Here is a 22,393-nt window from a genome sequence, read left to right as displayed (position 1 = left end):
GCTGGAGTGGAGATTTCAGTTAGCTCAGATAGCTCAGATTTCAGATAGCCCAGTTCAGGAGGGAAAAACTCTTTTTGTGAATATGGCCTTCAGAAATGTTTTGTTCATCTGACATAAACTGTTAAAGAACTATGTAAAAACAGTTAAAAGAGTGAGTTTTTCATGGAACATTTTATCAGCTCTTTGTAATATTTGCACATTATTTTCTTCTTTTTCTCTATGCCAGTCAGACATTTTAAGATGCTTATCAAAATGAATTAATATAGAATATACTTATATGCATACAAAAAGTAATGTTTTTATACAGTTAAAAGGACATTCTGCTGTTAATTTAGTCATCCTCATGCCACGCATGCTGAAGGTGATATGTTTCTTTCATTAGAAAATTAAGGTTTTTGCAAGCAAAATGGTCTTTCTATTATGAACACGAGCAGGAACATTTGCCAAGGCTATGGATTAAAGGTAATAATGTTGTAAATAATGTTTATTCTCTTGCACAAACTTTTGTTTCAAAAACCATCAATGTATCATCATAAGCCAAATAGGCATGAGCCGGTTTTCAGACGATATGATAACCTTGGATAAAAAAAATCACAGTTTCACAGTATCACAGTATTGTGATTACTGATCTAAAATGAGTTCTTTTTAAATGTGTGGGTAAAAAGAAAATTCCCCCAATTGAACACAATATATTTTATTTAGAAAACATTTATGATATTTTGGAGCAGTAAACATGTCAGGCTAAATAATTCAAATAAATCATTGACTTCTGCTGTCTTCATTAGTTTAAAAAAAACCCACTGATTTATTTACAACACATAAAGAAAAACACACAAAAAACCCTACATATACCTTAGGAAACGGTATAACAGAAATTTGTAGTGGTTTTAAAACCTTGACTTTTCCAAACTATGGTAAACTTTGAAACTGGTTATCATCCCATGCCTAAAGCCAAATTTTATGTCTGTATATGTTTTTTTTCTTTTTACTCAAAGAGTGCCATTAGTTATTTACTTGCATTTTATAAATCACCAATAATCACGGTTTCAACTAAAAATAATTTTAACCAGTGTTTCCCAACCCTGTTCCTGAAGGCACTCCAACAGTACACATTTTCAACCTCTGCCTACTCAAACACATTAGAATCAACTCATCAGAACATAAGAAGAGACTCCAAAACCTGGAGTTAAAACAGCCAAAATATATATTGTTGTTTTGCCTCCAGGAACAGAGTTGGGAAACACTGCTTTTAACTTCTATTGCAGAAAAAAAATGACCTAAATCTTGAATATCCTGAGAATGAATAAATTAACAAGACATTTGGATGCATGTTTAACTTTAGGTTATTTTCACTTACAGTTGAAGTCAGAATTATTAGCCCTCCTTTAAATTAATATTTTTATTTTGCTAAATATTTCCCAAATGATGTTTAACAGAGCAAGGAAATTTTCACAGTATGTCTAATAATATTTTTTCTTCTGGAGAAAGTCTTATTTGTTTTATTTTGGCTAGAATAAAAGCAGTTTTTAATTTTTAAAAGCCTTAAAAATTAACCTAAATAAGCCTTTAAATGTCACTTCAAGCTGTATAGAAGTGTCTTGAAAAATATCTAGTAAAATATTATTTACTGTCATCCTTTAATAAATTATTTAATTAATAAAATCCTTTATTAGAAATGAGTTATTAAAACTATCATGTTTAGAAATGTGTTGAAAAAAAATCTTCCCTCCGTTAAACAGAAATTGGGGTAAAAATAAACAGGGGGTAATAATTCTGACTTCAGCTGTATATGAAGCAATATATTGTAGATAGTTATATTTTAATTTAGTCTCTCTCAGGTTTGTAATAATATATAATTTCATAATTATTTCTATTGTCTGTTATATTTTGAAAGTGAACTGCTGAATGTACATTTGTGGTAAAAAAAAATACTACAGTTAAAATTGCAATCAAATAAATTACCTGCGTTTTTGGACAAATAATTTTGAATCCATATTTGACCTTATTACAATTTGCCATCAATAAGAAGTGCATATAAAATGAGCTAGAAAACATTTGAGAAAGTATACTCTCTTTAGTGCCCTTAAGTTGCCTTTTATCTGCAAGTCATTAAAACAAACACGCTTTATAAGATTTCAAGTACACTACAAGTGCATATTCAACACAATTACGTGCGCTTGTTTTCACAAGTGTAGTCTTGTCTCATTGTGACAATTATTTTGTGAAGTGTGTGTGCCTGAGACGCTGATTGTTTCTGAGGTCAGATTGTCATCTGTAATTGCTGGTCTTTTTGCTTACTAATAAGGACACTGGGGATTTGTTTACAAGCAACACTATAGGGGTGCAGTGCAGTGAATGACTGGAAAACATATTTTTAGTGGCTTAATGTTACATGTAAATTTGGAGCAAGTGGTAGTCGGCTAATGTTTTGCTTTAGCGTCCAATGCATTATGCTAATGTGCCGTTAAATTGCTTATGCTCTCTATGGATTTGAGATGTGACAATGGAGAAAGGTGGGAAAAAATGGAATAGCTGGCAGTCAGGAGCTTTGTTGAAGTGTGAAATGATGAGAAGAGAGAGTGTGTAGCTTTAATGCCTGCCATAAAGAGATAAACAATCTATCGTTTGACCTTTGTCAAGATCAAAATCATAAGCTCTGCAAGACATATTGATGCAAAAACCCACATACACACACAAATCAATTCAATTAAGCTACATAAGACGGCTTGTGAACGTAGTTATTCCATTGTCCATCCATTTATGTCTCCGATTTCACTGTATTTCCTTCTCTAGGGTGAGCGTTTGTGTGTATGCAGGCAAAAAAGTGCTATTAAGACTGGACTAGTTTTCCCGGTGGAGGGAAGGAAAATTCATGTTTCATAAATGTACTTTGCTTCTATTTTCATCCCATCTGCATTAAACGCATCTGTGTTTTTCTCACACAACCTTGGAAAAAAGTCACAAAGCAAATTACCTGCTGTTTTCTGGGTAACTCAAGTGTTTTCTGAGAAATCTAATCTTGTCCGGACTGCAATGTCTGTGATTGCAGTATATTATTTATTTTCCGCTCCTGTCCTTATTTTGACCTCTGCTGAATACTGAGGCTAAAGTGAAATTTCTTGTTGCGCTGCCTAGTGAAGATCCATTATGGATCTGTCTGCAAACTTTCTGTGTACTAATGGCATTCTGTCTAAATATAAAATACTAAAATGTTTTAGATAAAATAAGAAGTCCATAGGCGCATAGAAGATGCATGTGTTTTGGCCTTTCCTTCACAGAGAAAGCCTTTTTTTATCTTGTGTTGAAATATCTATCCAATTCCATGCCTGTTCAATAAAAAATGCCAGGAGAGAGTTTTCTTCAATATCAAAAATATTAGTAATTTATATACAAATGGTGCACAACAACTTTCATTTTCTGACTCCAGCTTTTATAGGCAGCTGATATTAACAGGTGGAGTTTAGTGGAATTTGTCACTTGTCAAACATTCTCCTGTCCTCCGTTGGTCGCACCCATACATACATCCTCTTTTTCTATGAATTCTCTGCACAACATTAAAAGCACAAGGCTTCTCAACTGCACATGTTCTGTGTTCAGTTTCACCCCATCCCTGCTCACAGGAAGTTTAGCTGCAGAGCTCAAGATCATTTTAGATGGTTACGCCTTTGCATTTCTATCAGCTTCATCTCCTTTTGCAAAAGTGCTTCATTAGTATGCAAGGCTCAAGAGAAGAAGTTTGGTTAATATCACTTTAAGCAATACAAATACAATTGTTTAATGAAAAGAAAAAGAGACAAAAATAATAATAATATATTTTTTAGTCCAACACTAGTGATGCTCTTCTAAATGAAGACTCTAAAAACACTGCTTTTGTGTTATAATGTGGGCATTGAATCTTTTTTAGTCATGTGACTCAGACTTGTAGATATGATGTTGATGCTTATATGTACCATTTATGTCAACTCATTTAAAATAAGTGCTTCGGCCTACAATTTTGTGAAATAGAAAACATTTACTTATACATTTGACTCAGGGTGCGAATTATACATTGCCGATCGGGGGGAGGGGGGGTGGTGGGTGAATAAAATTAAATGACATAAATTTTATTAATGCAACATATTTAATTTTTCAGTGTTATGTGGGATAGTTTGTGTATTCTGACCTCCAATATCCAATACCCATTTCAGAGGTTACTGTAGGTCAAACATTACAAACTATGCATCTAATTTTTTACTTTACTTTTAGGCGATACACCTATTTTACAGGAAAAGTGTTTTGTAAACACCATGTCTTTTGGCTTAGATTATTTGCATTCACAATAGTAATATCCATTATAGGGGTGGTCAAATGCGTATTTATATGGTCTGTTATTTAATTAGCAATATTAGTATTTAAGTCACAGATCAGAGCAAGCTGTTTCTTACTATTTAGAGGACTGACCCCCCTCCATACATGTTGTTTTCATGTGCTTCAGGGGGATCAAGCATAAATTAGGGGGGTCAGGCTCTCTCAAACCCCTCTGTAACTCGCACCCTGATTTGACTGCAGTTTTTAGGAAACTCTGGGGCAGTATAATATATTTTGTTCCTTTTCACACTAATGATATTCACTCAAAAACAGACATTTGTTGTTTGTTTAAACTACTCATTTAAAATGAGCTGAAACAACACAATTCTTGAGTTTTTTTCTTTTGTTTTACAGTAGGTTGAATCCACTTAGATTTGTAAAAACTAATAAGTTAACTTAATTGCTTCATGTTGTCCAAACAAAAACCCTGCATTTTTAAAAGTGTTTACATGGACATAATATTGATGAAGAAATTATTATTTGTGTAAACAACCAAATTAATAACACATAACAATTTAATGTTGTAATCAAATATGTTAGCCTTACCTTTCTATCTCCATATGGGCAACTTTTCAGGCATGGTCAGTTTTATCTGTGTGGCATATATTTCCAATGAGCCTGTGCTGGTTTATGTGCTATTAATTATCATAGTGTTGTTAATATAAACGCTACTTTTTGTACAGTCTTCATATGACATTCGCGCAGCACTGATCATGTTTACATGCACATCAAAATAATGATAACTTCCAAATTCAATTCAAATCAATTCATTTTTTATTTCTAAAGTGCTTTTACAATGTAGATTGTGTCAAAGCAGCTGTGTCAGTCCAGTTTTCAGTTAAAGATCAGTTTAGTTTAATTCAGTTTGGTTTAACTTTCACTGCTGAAAGTCCAAACACTGAAGAGCAAATCTATCGATGTGCAGCTCCACAAGTCCCAAACCAAGCAAGCCAGTGGCGTCAACATATTGATATAACTCGTTTTCCCAGCTTATGTGCAAATCAATAATCCATCAGTGCAGATATAATTAACAAGACGTTCTTATTAAATTGGTTTATTTGTGGGTTGTGATGTCAAAGTGTAATAATTTGAATAGTTGCTGTGATTATATAACTTGTTATGTGGGTTGTTGTGTTAAATAAATCATTAAAAAGTAAATATTGCAGCACGTCTGCTGGAAACTTACAGCTCTTATTTTATGACCTCAAGATGCAGCATCTTGATTGTCCCTCTTCCGCTGGACAAGATGATGGCCTGCTTTTATAAACCATTGAGTCAAAAAAGCATCTGAGTTTGCAAGATATTTCCTCCAACCTTACTGCAAAATATTTGCTCCTTCCGGATGCATTTACATCCACAATAAAGGACTCGGCTCCAGTCACATATCACACATGCACACTTCAATAAGGCAACAGAAAGCAGGTTAATGCATTTACATGCTGAGCAAAATCGCCTTAGAGGAGCAAATATCTAGCTGTGACAATCGATTTATGCTTAAGCTATTTATGACCTTACTTTGATATAGGAAAACCGGTTCACATGTTTGGATTATTGAGCATAATCTGGTTAAGAAAATACATCTAAAGTAAACACATTCAATGGCAGAACACTTATTCATAATGGCTGTCCTATAGTATGTTGCAAATCATAGCCCATCATAGAATAAGGATTGAGCACGACCTGAATGCACCAGTGAAGGTGGGATATAACAGTGAAGGTGGGATATTTTGCTTATAAAAATGATTGTATAGAGGGAGAAATGTATTGCGTTTGTCTCAGTGAGCATTTATTTTGTTTTACACATTTAGTAGTACATATTCAGCCTGTTCTGACATTTCACGTGTACAAAAAAAAAAACTTGGAAAATATTAGTGTGGATGGAGATTTCTTTTTAAACAAAACATGTTTTTAAATGTATTTAGATTGACATTGATGCATACTGTAAAAATGCTGGGTTCCACAAAATCTCTTCATGTTGTCCCATCATAATTTAATTAAAATGTACTTGTTTTTACAAATTTAAGTGGATTAGACATGACACAATTAAGTTGTCCCAAAGTAATCTCAAGAATTGCATTGTTTCAGCTCATTTTAACTTAGTGGTTTTAACAAGCAGCGGATTTTTTTTTTTTAAATGTAGTTTGAATTTTATTCTTCCCCGCGGAGTGGACTTTATGTCTGATGTGAAATTCCAATCCAAAAAGATCAGAAATGTTCAATTTTGATGGGCAGTGCAAACCAGATATGAATTAGGAAACACTAAATCATCAGATAGGGAAATGTGCAGGATGAAATTGTGGCACCCACTTGATTTTGAGGTATTCTTCCTAAATTATTTAACTATGAATTTTATCTCAAATGTATAATTCGCTGGTTGTTAATATGCATTAGGTAGTAGTTAGGTTTATGTATTAGGTGGGATTAGGGATGTAGAATAAGATCATGCAGAAGATGTACTTTGTGAGTACTAATAAAGAGACAATATCTTAATAATAGGCAGGCAATAAGCCAAGTGAGAACTGTTATTACTTAAAGTAAAGTGCTGAAAATTGGAACAGTCATTTCATTAAGTGTGAATAAAATGTATGTGGTGAAGCAGGATTTGAGGCATTAATTTAATTAGCACAAGGGGTGGTTTTTGTGCAGGTGCAAACTGCAAATTCTTTCATTCATTCATTTTCTATCTTCTTAGTCCCTTACTTTTCAGGGGTCGCCACAGTGGAATGAACCGCCAACTATTCTGGTATATGTTTTACACAGTGAATGCCCTTTCAGCCTCAACCTAGTACTGGGAAACACCCATACACACTCTCACATTCACACACACACACACGCACACACACGCACACACACGCACACACACGCACGCACGCACACACACACACACACACACACACACACACACACACACACACACACACACACACACACACATAAACTACGACCAAGTTTAGTTAATTCAGTTCACCTATAGTGCATGTTTTTGGACTATGGGGGAACCAGAGCACCTGGAGGAAACCCATGTGAACACGGGAAGAACATGCAAACTCCATACAGACTGCCAACTGGCCCAGCCCGGGACTCGAACCAGTGGCCGTGCCACCTTGTATGCAGAATATTTTTTATTTATTTAGTCATTTATTACTATGAGTAAAGTAGACAAAAACATTACCACATTATAGGGCTGCACGGCATTGAAAAAATTCGCTATTAGAATAATGATTTTTTCTGCGATAAACATTGCGATAAAATATGAATACAGTTTCAGAAGATAGCTTGAAAAGCTATTTGACACTTTTCTGGGGAGTCTAACGGAATTCGGGTTCAGAAATGAAACAATCACAAATTAAAAAAAAGAGTTCTTAGACCAAGAAATCTTAGACCAAGTAAAAATATGGTTTAGTTTTCACCATCATAAGAAAGTGAAAATTAAGAGTTTTATGCTTGTTTTAAAGAAATTATCTGCCAGTGGGGTTCGTGAAATAATCTTGTTTTTGCTTTGAAATGTAAATATTTGGACTAGAAACAAGAAAAAAATTCAGAGAAAGAAATGTTTTTTGCATAAATCACTAAATTTCATATAAATACAGTGATTAAATACAATACTGTTGTTCCTTGTCAACTATAATTCAGATGGACATTGCATATCTTTGTGATGTGACTATTGCAGATGCGCACATTGCGATATTGATGCTGAAACGATATACTGTGCAGCCCTACCACATTGTTTATTCAAGCTAAACACCCCAAAACAGGCATTTATTCCTCAGTTTAGCACTTCAAAATCACATTTTATTTTAATAAAATCAATCACCTAATATGTATATGCATGTGCATTACACAAACATTTATTAACTTCATTACATTACATTGTTTAAGTACAGAAGTGAAATATGTAATACACTATATTAAACTTCTCTGATATGATTGACTTGTTCATTTTGTTTCTAACAGAATGTAGTGTTGGGGAATATCTAAACCAGAGGTGGCCAAACTTTTTTGTATGAAGGGCCAAAAATCTAAGTCTTTGAGAGCCGTGGGCTTCATGTGAGTTTACCAAATTATATGCCATGGTTAATTTCCTAATTTATTTAATAATATTTTAAAATAATTAGAAAACATTACTTTAAATTGTACTAACTAATGCAGTATAACTTTTTAAATGAAACTTATTGCAATAAAAACATAAGCAATCACATTTATAGCACAATTAAATGCTGAGTACAAGCAAAATTAATTTGCTGACCAAAGTCTCTGGATTGCCGGGTGACAGTATGTACATTTAAACCAAGTCTGATTCATTTAAACCAAGTAAACAAACAAACAAACAAACAAACATTCAAAGTGTTACATTAAATTTTAATCGACAATCTCAAAACCATCCCCATCATTCTTCCGCTCTACTCAGATGAGGTGGCGGGCCAAATCAAAGGTTACCATGGACCAACTTTGGCCCCCAGGCCCTAGTTTGGGCATCTCTGATCTAAACCATATCCTTCCCTTAATTATTTACATAATGTTGCCAAAACAAGTCTTATTTTACTGAGGATTTTCTGATAACAATCAGATAGCAACAGATAGCTGATAGCAACATTATACTCACTTCCTTTGCATAACACCCATATCCAGACAACTGACACTCCCATGCATGAAGTAACAGATGGCTTTAGCATATATTAATAACTGTGTCTTAAATCAAGCCTTTAAAAAACAAATCCCACTTGTGCACATAAACATACATACATGTGTAACCATGAATAAAATTAAATATACACATTTTTTTAGATGTTGTTGCCGCTGAGAGATTTAAAGTAGTCCTCTTTCACGTTTATTCCTGCTCTCATGTGTTCGTCAATTCATCTTCCATCCCGACCACATCTTTTCCAGAGGGGGGGAAGATGTTTTGGAAAGCACCCGTGGTAGAAAGCAGATAGCAGATGACACAAACCATCTGTTGGCCCCTGCTGTGTGGACTGGATGTGATGTCATCGCAGTTGGACAGGTATCAAAGTGGTGTCTCTTCTACTGCCTGGCATCTGCCTGGGCAAGATGCTCCGGGTGTGCTTTAGTGAACTTTCTGGAACTTTGCAATGAGTTGCACTTGTTCGTTTTAGGGCCATCCAGGAACGCCATCAGTAACTGTTCTTGTCACTTAGAGATCCCTTCTAGAAGACAAAAGCAGTGGCGTTTACTCCCTCTCTCTCTCTCTCTCTCTCTCTCTCTCTCTCTCTCTCTCTCTCTCTCTCTCTCTCTCTCTCTCTCTCTCTCTCTCTCTCTCTCTCTGTCTCACTTTCTCTCTCACACATACACACACACACACACACACACACTAAATCTCTCTTGCGCACTCAGTTGCATTTCTCTTCTGCGTTCTTTGTTCCTGTCACATCTCAGGTATTGAATCTTCAAATATTCATGAACTCTTGGAATTATTGATGCACAGCGTGAGTGTTTCCCGTGGGAGGGATTCTGTGTTTTACGGGTTTCATTTAAACAGCTTGTTTTTTTCCGGTCGGTATGAAATGCCAGCGAGTGTGAAAACATGTGAATTAGACTGAGTATGTGCGTGTTTGTCCACTAGGAAACAAGGTCTCACAATATCACAATCATCAGCGATCCAGGCTTGTAGATCGCTGGGAATCATTCACTTTCACTCAGGATTACAAATCTGTCAAAATATGGACTACAAATCCTATCATGCACCACACACTCACACCTGTTCTGGTTGTCATGCTGATTGCTAACACACAGCTGAAGCAGCTGAAGACTTTAAAAGCAGCACAGACACACACACATTAGTTGCTGAGTCTTGTTATACTGTTACTGTGAACATTACAATGTGTTTCTCTTGCCTTGTCTTGCCGTGTACCGATCTTTGCTTTGTCTGTTTATTGTTTACGTTGTTTGCCGCCGAGTCTGATCATTCGCCTGTTATTTGACCATGACTGGATTGCCTGTATACATCTGTTTGCCCCTGTGTAGACTGTTGCTTGCCTGACCATCTCTGTTAATAAACCTGCATTTAGATGCCAATGTTATGAAATTTTATCTGCAGTCATTTCAGCAGAATTAAATCGTCCGAACAATTGACTAAAGTAAAACTCATGTTCACTGTTTAGGATTTGAGAATGAAGTGTAACAGAGAACAAAAGATAATGCGTACAGGACAGCGATCAGGATCTTTTTGCTTGATCAAGTCGGACAATTCAGAACTTTATGAGTTTATTGACAAATTTGTATAAAATCATATTGTACCATTAGTACAATTTGCTTATCCCCCAATGATGGTTGGGTCACACCTCCTTTTAAAATTCACCCATATTTGTATGACTAAACTCTGAACTGGAAAAATTTGTACAAACTAGCCACTAAACTGACAAAACGTACAATATTCATGTTCCTTCTTGAGTCGGCTTATGTGAACCATATGCTTTTTAAACTGGATGACAACAATTCATAATTCATCTCTTACTGCATTAAACCGAAACACTGTGTAAGCTCTCACTTAAATGTCACTGCGCTGAACATAAATGCTGTTTGGATGCTAAACTAGCATATGTTTGTGTAATGCTAAAGGCCCCTGATTAGTTTGTGTGCCTGACTTCAGTGATTAACTCCAGTGAACCTAAACAAAATCTAGTAATATAAACACTGCGTTGCTGAACATGAACACATACTGAAGGCAGTATTACTGATGAATGATAAATACATGATCAAATAAATACATTCATCATGTCAAGATATCTTCACTGCATTTAATCTAATGCATTAAAGTTATGATAACATAAGCATCACTGCACTGAACCTAAACATCATATGAATGCTAATGTAAAATCATTTCACTGAAACTAACAAAGATGGCACCACAGTAGACCTTTATAAGCACATTTTGAACTTGTGTGATACAATAAAATACAATATTGATGTATTAAAGGGATAGTTCACCCAATAATGAAAATTATTGAGTCATTTATTGTCCATCATTTGGTTTTAAACCTGAAGTTTTATGATATATTTTGATGAATACCGGTTATTGGCACTCATTGACTTCCATAGTAGGAAATAATAATGATAAAAATGACTATGGAAGTCAGTGGATGCTAGCTCCTTTTGTGTTTAACAGAAGAAAGAAGCTGGATTTTGAACATTCAGTGCGAATCAAAGGATAACATAGTGTTTAAAAATCAACACTTTAAATCAACATCATTCTTTACACACCGAAACTCATTATGAACGCTGAAGAAATCATCAATGCCTTTAACCAAAGTAGTCTGATTGCTACTGTAAATGTCATTCCGCTCTGAATGCTAACCTGACGTCTCTGCACCTTAACCTAAATGTCACTACAGTAACTGTAACTGCATTAAAATCAAACCTCACCCTCACTTTCTTCACTGAGCTCTGAACACACTCTGGAATCTAAATGCCTAACCCTTTAACAACATCAACCCCTTGCATCAATCACATTTTAGAAATAACTGGACATTATTAAAAATAAAGGGTCATTTTTGGCATCAATGGTTCCAAGTAGTACATCTATGGAACATTTTCATTCAGTAAAAAACATTTTTAAGGTGGAAATATGTTCTTTAAAGCATTCAAATGTAATTCACACTATGGAAAAATGGTTGTTTGATGAGTTGTGTAGTGTGTACTGAAAGGTTCTTCTATGGAATCACTGAAAAACCTTAATTTTTAACACTGTGTTCTAACAACAGAATTCCAGCAACATTTCAGCTGTTTGTACATTAGTTTAACGTTACATCTAATGAAAAATAATGCTTACTGTGTTTGTTCATTAATGCTTATTGCTACCATGATGCTGTTTATTAGTTGTGTGAATGACACTAAGCGCCTGTTAGTATGTTTTCTGCTTGTGGAAAAGCAGTTTTGAAATGAGTTTTGACTTGATCACGTGACTTCTCATCACCACCAGGCATTTTTTTGTCTATTCATTACTCAATTTCAAAACATTAAAGTATTAATTAATGAAATATAATAGTTTACTGTAAACTTATAAATGTTTAAAAATATATACCATCTGTATTAACTACACTTTTAACTATTAGCCATATGCAATCTGTATCAACTACTTGTGCTAGTTATTTTATTTGGAAGATCTGAGGTAGACTGTTGATTTCAGTGTGTGTTGGCAAATGTGACATTATTGATATTCAATCTCATATCGGAACCATTCATTCATTTATTTTCTTTTCGGCGTAGTCCCTTTATTAATCTGGGGTCGCCACAACGGAATGAATCGCCAACTTATCCATTATATGTTTTTACGCAGCGGATGCCCTTCCAGCTGCAACCTATCACTGGGAAATCAACCCATCACTTTTAGACTTGAGGGAAATCAGAGCACCTGGGGGAAACCCACATGAACACTGAGAGAACATGCAAACTCCACACAGAAATGCCAACTGACCTAGCCGGGGCTCGAACCAGCTTCTTGCTGTGAGGCGATTGTGCTACCCACTGCACCACCGTGCTGCCGCATCGGAACCATTTAACACTAAATTAAACACAAAATCAACACCAGTTGTTTATTCTGATGTTTATTCTGTTGTTTCAGCCACAATGTGTATTTCTAAAACAGAAACCAATTTTACAACCAACTGTTGTTGTCACAAACAATAGGACAAAAATACATTAACATGAAAAGGATTACAGTGCCGAATCACGTGACGTAAGTGTAGATTACTATTTCTAAAACAGAAACTTTCAACTGTTATCATCACGAACAGTAGAACAAAAATACAAAACTATTGCATTTGCTGTTTAGCATGCTGTTGTAGTAGTGCAGATATTTGTCTCTGTGTGTTTGTATGTGTCTGTGTGCTGGTTCATCTGGTTTACAGGGACACAAAGTTTTATAAGGACACTATTAGGGTAGTTCATATAAAGCGCATAAAAAATCATATAATTAAGTTTTTTGACATTCCTAATTTGCCCCAGGTTTCCTGTGAGGGTTGAGTTTTGGCGTTGGTGTGGGGTAGGGCCGTGTAATAAGCGTTTTCTATTATATAAAATCCATTACACCTATATCCCTGTAAACCATGTACAGTGGGGAAAAAAGTTTTGAGCATGTCATGTTTTGTTCCTGGGAATAATATTTCTAAATAATATTTCTAACCAGATTTAGGTAAAAACCCAAACAATACAAACATTAAAAATAGAAGAAAAAAAAAAAAACAAATCTAAAAAAATAGAAATAACAATGGAATGACACAAGGATAATGTACTGAACTACTGAAACGTATTTAATACTTCATATAAAAGGCTTTTTTTGGTGATGGCAGCTTAAAGGCAACTCTCATATGCAGAATGAAGTCACATGCATTGCCCAGGTGTGAGTTTTTTCACAGACTTCAACAGAGTGTAAAAATCTTGATGGTTTTTTTTGGGTCTCAACTATCAAATCTGATCTGTATTTTGTGTTTTCTATTGGATTCAACTCAGGTAATTGGCTGGGCCATTCTACACCTTTATTTTCTTTCTCTGAAAGCATTTTTGAGTTTCCTTGGCTGTGTTTTGTATCATTGTCTTGCTGAAATGTCCACTCTGGTTTCATCTTCATCATCCTGCTAATGTAGATGTTGAACTGAAGCAGCTAATATTCATTGACAATAAGGCGGTGCAGAGGTTCGCTGAATAACTACCGAGAGATTTCAGATGCTCTCTGGGCTTTCACTGCCTTTCTACACCTCCCTTTCTTCATGTGTTCACTACTTTTTCCCTGTATCATTTAATTTTATGACACATGACTCCATTTGTAAACTAATTAGTTTTGTTTTCTTTGCATATATGGTTTTTTTTTGACTGCTGTCAACATCAAGTCCAAAATTTCAAGTCCACAGCACCTTTAGAAATATGTTTTCTGAGAAAAATGGTGACGTGTTCAATACTTATTTTCCCCGCTGTGTACAAGTATATCTGTGTGTGTGTGTGTGTGTGTGTGTGTGTGTGTGTGTGTGTGTGTGAGAGAGAGAGACCAATTGAGAATGAATACAAATCCCTCGTAACAAAAAGGACACCAATACCACTGTACCTATTTGCATCTGCAATTTCTCCTCCTCCGCGTTCACTCATCGCTCCGCTCCTGTCCTGCTTCATCTGACTTTTACATGCGCTGCATATGAAACAGTATTGATTGTAGCCCTCTTTCGCTCTTCCCTTCTCCCTCTTTCCTTCCTGTTTTTCTCTCTCTGACGCTGAACTGCTGTGCTATTGCTGTCTGTCTTCCTTCTCTCCCTCTGGATTATTCCTTCCATCTTTTGTTCAGCGTGCATGAAGGCTATTGACAGCCTGCTCTTCAACATGGAGGCCCGAGCCACAGATCCTGCTGTTCTCTACATGTCTGCGAGCTCGACCTTCAGCATGCTTTGCACACTGTCATTTCCGTGCCGTCAGGGTGTTTTCTAAGGTTGTTATTGCATTACTTGTTTTACACCTGTATAAAGCTGCTGGGAGTTGTTCACAGTGTGTCATTTATGCGCCACTAGCATCAACACAGTGATCTACAAATCTAATGACACTGTTTTACTGGCTTAATTGCTCCAGCATGTTTAGCTTAAATGTAAGAATGGATTTGGGCATGCACAATCAGATTTTTTTCTAATGTCTATTGATTTCTTTTGTGTACAGTAATGGCCATTGAAACTGTCCTAAGGGGACATTTACACAATATTATTTTATTTTAATAGACCAACAAGTTAAATCAAATCACATCCCCCTTGACTTCGCTATATTTTACAACTGCAGTAATAAGGAATGTTAAAAACTGCACTTTTTAAAAGAAACAATTAGTGCTGGGCAAAGATTATTCACAAATAATAAAATTTTTACATAATAAATGCGTCTGCTATGAATATTTATATATAAATACACACTTACATTCATACAGTATATTTGATAAAATGCTTATTTATATATAATATATATATATATATATTAAACACATTAGGTGCGACACGGGGCTCAGTGGTTAGCACTGTCGCCTCACAGCAAGAAGGTTGCTGGTTCAAGTCCCCGCTGGGTTATTTAGCATTTCTGTGTGGAGTTTGCATGTTCTCCCATGTTCTCGTGGATTTTCTCCAGGTGCTGCCATTTGAATGAGTGTATATAGGTGTTTCCCAGTACATAAGTTGGCAGTTCATTCTGCTGTGGTGACCTCTGATGAATAAAGGGACTAAGCCGAAAGAGAATGAATGAATTATACAAATTATATATAAATTTAAATATCTATGTAATACAACTGCTTTGTGTAGTTTTAAATATATATATAATTCACACACATATATCATATTAAAATTTACTTTTATTTAGGATGAGAATAATTGTGATTCATTTTTGTCCAGCACAAAAAAATGCAGGAAATTTGTACTTAGCCAGACTTAGTGTTAGTGAATAGAGATGCATTTTAAACCACATCTGTTCTGTGTGCACACAATAAATAATGAACCTCTCTGAGCAAGAAATAACAAGGTATAAATGTACAAACTGTGACTCATTCGTATTGCCAAATCTTGGTGGAAAAATAGCAAGTCTATTATAAGCAGAAAATAAGTCCATTATATACAGAGAAAAATCCAAATACTTTTTAGACAAAAATACAGCTGTATCTACATCAGGCCACTTTAATGACTGTCGAAAAAAATCGATAGATTTATGAGCAAAGCCCAAAGACACTGGTAATGAATAGACATAAAAACATTGCATGTGTGCACTCACACACACCATGAGGCATTGGTCAGGTTTGGTGCTTAATATTAAATTGGTCAAAAACAAACTGTTCAGTGTATGTGTGTGAAGGAGAGTGAATGGGTGTTTCCCAGTGGTGGGTTGCAGCTGGAAGGGCAACCATTGTGTAACACATATGCTGGATAAGTTGGCGGTTCGTTCTGCTGTGGTGATGCCTGGTTAATAAAGGGACTAAGCCGAAAAGAAAACGCATGAATGAATAATCTGTCCAGTTTTGCCATTCTGTAGGCCAACACTGAAAAATCGAAGGAATTTACTCATCGTGTCTGTTGATATTCCTGAAGAGTTTAGTGTATACATTGCTTAAATTGTCCAGTTGTCACTTATTTTCAACTTTTGCTAATAAATGATTGGTGATTTTAAGATTAAATGTGAAGCAATCGTGATTATACACTCTTCTAATAAGTATTTAGACTGATTTTTATAAGACTACTATTACTACTACTTATACTACTACTACTAATAATAATAATAAATTATTCATGTTCATATAACAACTTGCTTTATTGGCTTTTTATCAAATTTTTTTGTAAAATGTTCAATATAAAAAATTGCTGGTAACTTAACATAATAGCTTATACTTCTAGATATAGTAAAATGATATAATATATGAAGTAATGAATTATGTGGATGAAACATTTCGAAATGTACACACACAGAGCTATATTGTGGTCTTGTACCACCACAGATTGGGAGGTTGAAAACACTAAATAAAAATGATTTGGCAAAAAAAAATCTACAGCTTTTCACAGGATTACAGAAAAAAAGTGATAGAAAACAAAAAGCTCAAAGCAAATAAATCACGCTGCAACATAATTAGTTATTAATATTTAATTAGTTCTCAGTTGTTTCATTCTCCTGCACATTTCTCAATAAACACATTTTCTGGGTTATTGCAAATGAAACAACAGAAATGTGGAGCACATAATTGTTTACACTCTTCATGAAACAGGCTTAAAAATTGAATTCAATATAACATTAAAATGCGTTAATAAAGGGCAAAGATATCAGTTTTCCTAGGACGGACATCACTTTTGATATTTAATATATGAAAAATCTCATGTGCATTCTCTTTAATACATATCAACTCCTTCATGAATGCATGTTACTATAAATTAGTGCTATTTCATTATCAATTGTGTCTAATCACGTACAAAATTAAAGTTTGTGTTTACATAATTTTTGTGTACTGTGTATGTTAGTTATGTATATATGAATACACACATCTATAGAAAATATTTAAATATAAAATATTTACATAAAATTTAACTATATATTATCTATAATATATCTATATATGTTAACTATATAAATATACATACAGTATATACAGTTGAAGTCATAATTATTAGCAGTTGTTAAAAAAAATAGCATTTTAGGGTCAAAATTATTAGCCCCTTTAAGCTAATTTTTTTCCGATAGTCTACAGAACAGAACTATTATGTTTAGAAATATGTTAAAAAAAATATTCTCTCCGTTAAACAGACATTGGGGGAAAAAATAAACAGGGTTACTAAGAATTCTAACTTCAACTATATATATATATATATATATACACACACACGATTCTGATTGGCTGATAACCGTGCGATAACTCGTACAGTCTCCTCACCCCTCTGTATTACTCCACCCACATAGAGTGACAGCAGATCAATAAACTCACCAGTTTGACAAAAATTGCAGCTGTTGGACAACATAATGTACTTTTGAGGCTTTTTAGGCGAGAAAGTAGCTGTTTAGATTGCAACTATGCAGGTTATTTATAAGGATAGTGGATATTTTAAATATTTATCATTTCTGAGAGACAGCGCATCAGCGGCCATCAGCCCGTCATACTCCACAGAGCAAAGACGGTTGACGTTGTCCATCCACAAGATGGCGACAGAGACAACAAAAACAGCGTAACTTCTAACTACAACTGATCAAATCATTATTAAACAGGCAAGTAAAATTCTAAGTTGATCTCTCTCTCTTTTATATTGCAGTGCTGTATTTATTCCATAGTAATTGTAGTGTATTGAGTGTGAGATGGGACTCACGTGTCAGGAATATATGTATTTGGTTGGTAACTCTTTGTATAACTCTGATTTACTTTTAGGTTGGCCATTTGTTTGTTTCTGCAGACTACTTCAGTAAAAAAGAAAGAAAGAAGAAATGCCCGCATGTGTTTAGCATTTTTCCTTATCGCAAACACAACAATAATCTGGTACTGTTTGCGTTGCTTTGGCTTTTTCAGAGTTTAATTATTGTGATATCCCAATTGCAACAGAAATATACTGGGAAATCTTTGTAGACTGGCGGCATTTCATACAGTTCAGCCTTATAATCTTAAAACGTCAGCAAAATTACCTGTTTTGTCATCACTTTAGACATTATGCAAGAGAATCATTCAAATACTAGCTCTAAAGTGATGTTGGTGAATTAGTAACGGTTTCTGCTGTTCTGACATCAAATCCAGATGTCAATGAATGTGATGTGAAGAAACTAGTTCCTCATACAAAAGTGTTTTTAGACTCTCCGTGTTTGATTTTCTTTTGTATATACATGATTATGTCTTCAAGCTGTTATATAAACACAATATCACATGAGTAGCTGTGCGATATGGCTGTATATTTTACACATATTATGTAAATACAAACTTTTATGTTTATACCTATAATTAGTCACGATTAGTTGTGATTAATTGTTAAATAGCAGTACTATGAATCTCTAAAACTTATGTATTGCTCAATATCAATATAATATCTTCAGATGCCTCTAAAATGATAAAACTAAGATTGTACAAAAAATATGAACTAATAATGTTATAGTCTAATGGACTGCCTGATGTTTTCATGGACCAATCGAATCCCTGTGGAGGAAATGAAGCCCTCATGAACATTATTTTACAATAAAAATTCAGTTTCACCCAGAATCATATCACATCATGGGCTGTGCTATTAATGTCATTATTCTGTGGTTAAAACACACACACACACACACACACACACACACACACACACACACACACACACACACACACACAGACAGATGTATATGTCCATAAATGCATGCGCATAAATGCGTCGAAATGTTAGTTGGACAGAATCTGATCCATCATCGCAGCCACATGCACGCTTTCTATTAGCACTAATCAGCATGTTATTCGTCTTTTCTCTGCATACACACAGGCTGAACGCCACAGTCTCATAATCACTTTAATTGGAGGCAGCAGAAAGGAGGTAATTTGGCAGAGAGCGGAAGAGGAGAGAGAGAAAAAAAAAAACGAAGATAAAAAGAGCAGGATTGAAGAGCTGTGTTTACCGAACGGCTGATGACTGGCTTTTGGCTGCTGTTTTTTTGTTGATGTGTTTTCAGTATTGTCTCCGGGGTTGAATAGAGGTTAATTCTGTCATTTAAAAGCAAGGATCAACCTTTAGCGAGTGTGTGTATGTGTGTGTGTTTGTGTGTGTGTGTGTGTGTGTTACGTCAAGGGAACCAAATGTCCCAAAGTATACCAATACCAGAAAATTTTGACTTTGTGGGCACTTTTTTGAGGTAAACAGCTCATAAATCTCCCCGAATGAAGTTTTTTGAAAATGTAAAATTGCTGATTGTTTCCTGTGAGGGTAGGAATGGGGTAGGGGGTAGAATTTACAGTCTGTACAATATAAAAATTATTACAACCCCATAAATTTATCCAACCGAGGCTCATTCTGACAACGTACCTCTATATACATTTCTGGAGAGTGCCAAATACGTCCCGAGAGCTACGTTTTTTTTTTTGCAGTTTTTGTTTTCGCGAATCCACCAAAGGGTGCTGTGGATGCTTTTTGAGATCTCAAAATTCCCTCGCGAGTTCCATTTGCACCTGCTGTTCTCGCGTAAATCCACCAAAGGCCTCTGTTGACTGACTGACTGACTGACTGGCTGAGTGATTGACTGAGCCACTCTCCTCCTTCCCTAAACCCAACCAATACTGTTTTAAAAAGCACAGATTGACCCGCCAACCCACTTTCCTAAACCCAGGCGACATGTTTAAAAAGCAATCCAAAAAAAGAAAAGACTGATTTTTACCACGTTATCAGATTTTACCACATTATCACCCTGTTATTTACTTGTTTGTTTTATTCTTTGGCTACTGGTTTTGTCTTACGCGCTTTCTCGAACCGTTCTTCACCGGACTCGAACCCCATCATCGGGGTCAACTCTTCTCTGCGTCTCAAGTCCGCCAACGTGCATGGTAAGCTACTGGACAAACTGGTAACAACTGGGAAGCCATCCATACGTAGCTAAACGGTCAGCTAGTAAGCATGAAAAGGAAGGCCGTCATATCGCCCCGTAGCGTTAGTTTTAAAGACTAAGTGCAGACCTCTGGCTACATAATTTGGGATCTCCAGAAATGTATATAGGGCTACGTTTTCAGAAAGAGCATATGTTGCATTCATCTGTGTGTGTATGTGTGTCTATAGACCATTTCAATGTGGTGATGTCGTTGGCCCTTGGACATTTCCTGTTTGTTGCCAAACTATTTCATAACTGTAACAAGAGGCAATTTAATCATGTCTCAATGTTAAAACGGCTTCCATAACATTATTTATTAATAGGTGGATCTTTTTGGGTTCCTGGGAGCTATGGAAATTAAAAATGTAATACAAGAAATTCATTAGGCCCATTATTGTTATTGTTTACATCCCTCAAAATGGTCTATAAGTTTGAGTGTGGGTTTGTACGAAATGTAGTTTTGCTGTAGGTTTGTCAGCATAATCTGATCTTAATCTTAATCTTTTATAAATCCATGCGTCTCATTTATGTGTTTGTTTATGATCTGTGATGGTTATATTTATGGACAGCCTTCACACTATTGTTTTTATTGTTTAACATTTTTGTACAATTTATATGAGTTAGCTATTAATCTGCCAAAAATGAACAGTTATGTTTACCTGTGAGTACAGGCTGGTTTTGTTGAAATGCACAGATATTTTTCCACCTTTATTTGCACCCCTAAAGAAAGCTCTATTTTTATTGAATTTTATTGACGATATAATTAATTTAATTACGATTATTTTATATTAAGATAATTCACATACAAAATTAAAATATGCCATATTTAGCAACATTGATTTAGTTTTTGTTATTTAGTTTTTTTTATTGAATCATGCTACAATCATCAAAGGCAAATATGAATCAGGGTACAGCATTTAAAATGCAATATTTAGCATCAGTAAGTTATTATACAGATTTTATTTTATTTTTTACATTTTTCTTTTTAATAACATAATTAGCATATTTCAATACGAATCCACATAAATCATTTAACATTTGATGTATTTAGCATCAGTCATTTATTTTCACTTAAGCTAATGATGTTACAGTTAATGGAAAAAATATTTATATTCATTTACTTCATTTTATTTAACACAACTTTTTACACATACATTTTTATTTATATTTTACACATATAAGGACTATAAGGAGCAAGGACATTTTCACAGTATGTCTGAGAATATTTTTTCTTCTAGAGAAAGTCTTATTTGTTTTATTTCGGCTAGAATAAAAGCAGCTTTTAGTTTTTTTAAAGCCAGTTTAAAGCCAAAATTATTAGCCCCTTCAAGCTATATTTTTGTTTCCAATAGTCTACAGAACAAACCATCGTTATACAATAACTTGCCTAATGACCCTAACCTGCCTAGTTAACCTAATTAACCTAGTTAAACCTTTAAATGTCACTTTAAGCTGTATAGAAGTGTCTTAAAAACATCCAGTCAATTATTATTTACTGTCATCATGACAAAGATAAAATAAACCAGTTATTAGAAAAGAGTTATTAAAACTATTATGTTCATGTGTTGACAAAATCTCTCCGTTAAACAGAAATTGGGGAAAAAAATAAACAGAGGGGCTAATAATTCAGGGCGTTTAATAATTCTGATGTTAACTGTATTTATATAATAATTACAATAATCGTAAAAATAATTTAAATAATCATTTTAAGTGTGACCCCAGGCAGTCTCCTGCTAACCATCTTCATATGTTCTTGAGTTGCCCTTAATTGTAAAATTTCTGGTTCATTGTTTTTGAAACACTCAATGAAGCTATTAACATACATCTAGACCCTAACCCCTTGACAGCCCTTTTTGGTATTTCAGAGAAAGTTGACTTGACTGTTGCATCTCGCCAGGTTATTCCTTTTTCTACTCTTTTAGCTAGGCGAGCCATTCTTATCCAATAGAAACAGCTAATTCCTCCATCTCATGACATGTGGATCAGAGAAATCGTTAGCTGCATAAAACTTGAGAAA

General features: G+C 34.8%; 1 protein-coding gene across 1 annotated transcript in view; it reads left to right on the top strand.

Annotated features, from left to right (window-relative positions):
- srcin1a (SRC kinase signaling inhibitor 1a) overlaps positions 1 to 22,393 on the top strand; it is a 263,387-nt gene that overhangs the window by 31,763 nt on the left and 209,231 nt on the right. The window lies entirely within an intron of this gene.

Source organism: Danio aesculapii, chromosome 3 (assembly GCF_903798145.1).
Source record: "Danio aesculapii chromosome 3, fDanAes4.1, whole genome shotgun sequence".
NCBI classification, from domain to species: domain Eukaryota; kingdom Metazoa; phylum Chordata; class Actinopteri; order Cypriniformes; family Danionidae; genus Danio; species Danio aesculapii.
This window is presented reverse-complemented; position numbering and strand designations above follow the sequence as displayed.